Source organism: Pollachius pollachius (assembly GCF_949987615.1).
Source record: "Pollachius pollachius genome assembly, chromosome: 16".
Lineage (NCBI taxonomy): Eukaryota > Metazoa > Chordata > Actinopteri > Gadiformes > Gadidae > Pollachius > Pollachius pollachius.
The window spans coordinates 17,113,835-17,119,834 of record NC_136949.1 but is presented as its reverse complement, the minus strand read 5'-3'; positions in this window follow the sequence as shown (position 1 = coordinate 17,119,834).

Genomic DNA, 6,000 nt, shown 5'->3' with positions numbered 1-6,000 from the left:
AAATCTGCGACCAACTACATTGAGTAATTTATATTATATTATATTCTTGTATTAATTTTGATTGTTCACGTTGTTTGTTTTTTTAACCAAACAAACAAACAAACTTCCAGGTGTGATCCCCTTCCCCCTGCAGGTATCTGCCCATTTCCAGCTCGCTCAGAGATATGCTACTCTGAGTTTCGGTAAATGTCTCTGCCATTGTGTGTGTGTGTATGTGTGTATGTGTGTGTGTGTGTGTGTGTGTGTGTGTGTGTGTGTGTGTAATTGTGTGTGTAATTATATAATTATGTGTGTTGATATTGTGTGTGTTTGTGTGTGTTTGTGTGTGTATCTGTGTGTATCTGTGATTTTGTGTGTGTAAGTGAGTGTGTGTGGGTGATTGTGTGTGTAATTGTGTGTGTAATTACGTGTGTGTGTGTGTGTGCATGTGTGTGTGTGTGTCATTCCAAAAGGAAAAATAAATGTTGTAGTCAAAACAGTCTTTCTTCTGCACAACCGACGACATAGCAAAGTGATGCCAAGTGCATAATTGATGGCACCCGTCCGTTGGAAACTAAAGCTGATTACACCGATTATATTTTGAAGTCAAATTACATTATTATAAAAGTCTACCCAAATGTGTTAAATCGGCAAACTGTCCCTTTAAGTGAAATGGTTCTGTTCCGATAGCAATAGCAGTAGCGTTGGCCCCTGAGTACATTGGCCCAGGATTAGAATGGACCTGAAGCTATAGCTCACAGAGAACATGGCTTTGGCCTCGCGGGAATGAAAAACATTGACACACAGCATACACACATATTCACACACGCGCGCAAAATGAGTGCTTCGAACAAGCAAGTGTGTTGCCTTTTACATGTCTACGTTGACGTTGACAAATAGAACAGTTAATGTACAAACACACACACACACACAAACACACACACGCACACACATGCACACACTCACACAAATAATTATATTCAGACACCCTCTCTCTCTCTCTCTGTTAATATCTCTCTCACTCTCACTCTTGTTCTCTCCCTCTCTCTCACACACACACACATACACACACACACACACACACGCACACGCACACGCACACACACACACACACAAAGACACGCAATACACACACACACACACTGAGGAGATGTCTTTATCCGGGGCAGCAGTATTGCGTTGTCAGAGGTAGGTGACAGATATTAATGTCTTGGAGGGGCATGATGGATGGAATTCCTCCCTGATGCGGCCGAGCCCCACAGACAGCCCCCTTTAATGAGTTCCGGAAGCATCCATTTTCGCTGACAACAACCACCCCCAACCCCCCCCCCCCCAAACACACACACACACACACACACACACACACACACACACACACACACACACGCACACACTCCTTCACAACAGTCTTCAACACTGTTTCTCTCTCTCTCTCTCTCTTGCCCTCTCTATTAACTAAAAACACTGCTTTAAAAGGTTTTGGGTGGCGCCTACAAACCATGTGTTCCGAGATTTGCTGTTCTGAACAAAGCAGACAGACAAACACACACTATCATGGATACACAGGGCACAGACGGACACATCAATACAAAATGTAACTAGTCCCATGTCTTCCTGGTTGGTATGGCTGTAGTCATGGCTAACTAGTTAGGTAGACATTGGGGAATAACCTTGGCCCCCCCCTCTTATAACGTTTGTTCCGTTGACTATCCACTGAAGACGTGTCTCCTCTTACTCACTCTTAGTCATCGTATTAAGCTGGAGTTAAAGTCCTCCTGCGGGTTGAAAAGCATTTGAGTGACGCAAATGCTTGACTCCAGTTCTGACCGGCGGCTGGAAACCTGTCGCCCAAATTGCAAGTGGGAAGGAAAGATGTTATACATTTTCAACAGCTTCTACTTTGAATCGACCTACTGCTATTTATCAAAGATTGAAGTTATTTGATTTTGTTGATTTTTGTTTGTTTCATTAACAAAGTGTCAACCTCTTATTAAACTGTGTGTGGGTTTTTTTTTTATATGTGTGTATGTCTGCCTGCCGGCCTGTCTGTGTGAGTGTGTTTATCCCTGTCCGTCTGTATTTCCAATGGTATGTATGAGTGTCAGTCTGTCTCTCACCATTTGTGTGAGTGTGTTCCATGTGTGTGTGTGTGTGTGTGTGTGAGAGAGAGTTTGTGTGTGTGTGCCGTGTGTGTGTGTCTGTGAGCATTTGTGTGAGTATGTGTTGTGTATGTGTTTGTGTGTGTGTGTGTGTGTGTGTGTGTGTGAGCATTTGTGGGAATGTGTGCCATGTGTGTGTGTGTTTGTGAGCGATACTGTGAGTTTGTGCAGTGTGTTTGTCTGAGCGTTTGGTTGTGTGTGTGTGTGTGTGTGTGTGTGTGTGTGTGTGTGTGTGTGTGTGTGTGTGTGTGTGTGTGTGTGTGTGTGTGTGTGTGTGTGTGCGTGCGTGCGGGTGTGTGTGTGTGTGCGTGCGGGTGTGTTTGTGTGTGTGCGCGTGTGTGTGTGTGTGCGTGCGGGTGTGTATGTGGTGCATCCGTCAGGGAGGGCTAACGTGAAGTGGCAGTGTTCAGAGAGGTCGTTAATTACAGTCTCAGCTGACTAATTGTGGCCCCCAAGGCCTCTGGTACTGAGGCACCCGCACGGCATCTCTGTGCAACGGAACACACACTGCTGACGTTGGCATACCGTGGATGGATAGATATAAATATCTTCAAACAAGAGTGGTAGCAGTGAGCGCTTATTTTGAATAAATATGTCTGTGTGTGTTTGTATCTGTGTGTGTATGAGGGGGGATGGGGGGTTGGGGGTGGGGGCAGGGGGGGGGGCTTTAGCCGTTACCATGGTTTCCTTCAGACATGTGTCCCAGCAATCTCTTCACAAGCATTTCAAAGAGAAGGAGAGAGAGAAAGAATTATAGTTAATTGCAGCTTCTGAGCTTTTCCAACCGGACTAACTTCCGGTTGCCCTTCTTGAACCACTCTTGAATATGCAGAAATGACAATAGAATCTACCCACCTCCTTCCCATTGCTCCCATTGTTCCCATTGTGTACAAGCCTTGCATCTCTTTAGGGCTGGTTCATCAGAATCCATCATGGGATTTTTTGTTGGCGATACTCGATAATATAACGCTATGGCGGCTTCAAACACAACAACTTAACAATAATAACTTAACAATTAATTACCAAAAAAGACCAAACCAACAAGACTACCGACAACATTCCATGCTCATACACTTCCAAAAATGAATGTGTCATTGAGATGTGGGGTCGTGATGTACAAGCCCTAAAGACAAATACACAACCATGCATACACACATTCACACACCGCTGGCTGAGTCATCCGAGCAGGGTGACAACCAGCACGCGGGAGCAGTAAGGGAGATGCAACTTGCCTGGGGACACCTCGGCACTCGCTAGGATCGAACCAGCTGAGTCAATGGCTCTACCTCCTGAGCTACTGTTAGCTCTTAATTGTTTGTTTTATCTTCATGCAGTATTTTCCTAAATTACATATGCATGCATCAGCAAACAATATCCACAGAGGAGGCCATGTTTATTGACAAAAAAGTAACAATTTATTTATTTATTTATTTTCAAAGTAGGCTACTCATAATAAGTCAAATATACCTTATTACTTTGGAGCAGCAGTCAAACAGCAAGTGAAAGCCCTCAACTAACTAGTAAAAGTGCTTTTCAAGAGCTTTAATTTGGGTGTTATGTGAGGAACTGTCATCTGAAAGCCACTAGACTTTACGGCACCGTCCTATGGATGATTAGACCGTTCCTGGCTCATCTCTGACCAATCCGACCATCTGTACCCCGATTGGTTCAGGGAATCCATCATGGATGCCCCAATGCAACAATTCTCAATGGCGGCGAACGGTAGGGAGGAAGGGGACATTTGGGGGTTTTGGTTGTGAATTCTTGCTCTACTCTGCTTCCCTGCTGGTTTCTTTACGACTCTCATACCTACAGCGCCTTTAAAGGAAGGCCGTCCAATGACCAAACCTTGACTGATTTAGTAGATCAACATTTATTGTGTTTCATAGTGGAGCTAAACCAAAGTATGTTTTTTAACCGGGAAAATATATTATCACAAAATATATACAAAAAGTGAGGAAAAATCCAATATAATATACCCCCAGGGTCCCTAAGTCTGCTTTCCCCTCTATATTAACCACATTAAACCCCTAAAGTGTTGCAAAGTGTCTTCACATTCGAATAAAAGATAAACCACGTGATTGGATTGAACGCACGGCGCCAGGTGCCTCCAATATAAAGACATCCCTCGGCGCTGTAAACGCGCCATTTCTACGTTCACGGCCAGAGGGCGCTGTTACAGCACACAAAGCGTGCACGGGCTTCTTCACTCGCGGCTCGATATAAGCATTCCTTTCATGCTGTGTTGGAGGCTCAACAGGCTTACGGAGAAGCCTGATTTCTCCGTCATTATGCTAATAGACCAGATGGTAGCATGATGATGAGTGCTACACCGCGCTATGATCTCCTCACATGGCTTGCGTGTTGCTGGCTGTGAATAGCCCTACCCACTAGCCCTGCTGCATGCATCCATTACCAATCTATGTGCACACAATGCCGACTAAAAGCCCGTGAAATGACCTCTCGACTGGCCCCTGTCTTTGGCTGTTTTTTTTTTGGTTTGTTGTGGAGAGAGCGCTGCAGATCCACTATACGCCACCTTTGATGTTGCACCCTCGCGCGCTCACACGCACCTTCGCACACACAAACACGCACACACACACACACACACACACACACACACACACACACACACACACACACACACACACATATACAGACAAACACAAACACACGACACGCACGCGCACACACGCACTCACAAGAGCACACACACAGGCAAGCCATTGACACGTATGCATAAGACGCACAATGGGGGGCGTTCATCATGAAGTCAAAGACCTCTTTCAGAGTTCCTGCAATTCTTCCCCGAGATTAAATCTCCCCTTAGCTCATTTAAAAGGACGAGCTGGCTATAGGCCTACTGTAGCCGTGATACAGCTCCACGCTGGGCCGGGCAAGGGATGCTCCATTTATGTTGCACCTATGCAGAGCCGTCTAGATATCAATCTCTAGATTTCCATCTTTACGCATAAACGAAATTCGTCTTTTGACACACAAGCCAGAAAGGCAGTAAGCTATTTTGCAATACGCCTCACCGATCACATCGGCTGTCGTTGCCAAATACATTTAAACCCGATTCCGATTTGTGCATATCCAATTGGACGAGCGGTTCCCATTTTAGCTGAAGGTTTCTTTTCAAATAATGTTTGCACAGGATAGAAGTCTGTGCCTTGTGGCAGCATCTGTCGAAATTACACATTTTCCCCCCACACTATTGAAATGGATTTGAGAATAATTAAATGGTTGTCACCAGAACTGAATTTGAGATTTAAAAAAAGCAGGCTTCTAATGTCAGCTTTGTAAGAATAAACAATATTCTGCAGGCTTTACTTCCTTCTATAAAATAATGGCGGATGAGGATGGTTTCTGCATTAAAAGTGAATTTGAATGCATACTTTTTTTTTCCTCTTATATATAAAGTTAAAATTGAGGTCCTGCAATTTGGGTCCGAACCGACCCAATCGCTCAACTTCAGACTGTTCTGGATTTCCAATTCCCCAGTGGTGCTCTGAGACGCGGCGGGGCGCTGAGACGCGGCGGGGCTCTGAGACGCGGCGCGGCTCTGAGACGCGGTTGGGCTTTGAGACGCGGCGGCGGGGCTCTGAGACGCGGCGGCGGGGCTCTGAGACGCGGCGGGGCGCTGTCCGTGGTCCTGACCCACAGCTCTGTCGGTGGTCCTGGACCCCGGCAGCGAGGCTCTGTCCGTGGTCCTGAACCCCGGCAGTGGGGCTCTGTCGGTGGTCCTTGACCACAGCTCTGTCCGTGGTCCTGACCCACAGGACCACGGATCTGCGGGAAAGGCAAATGAAACACACATTAAAATGCAACATCTATTTTTATTTAACCAGTATTTAACCAG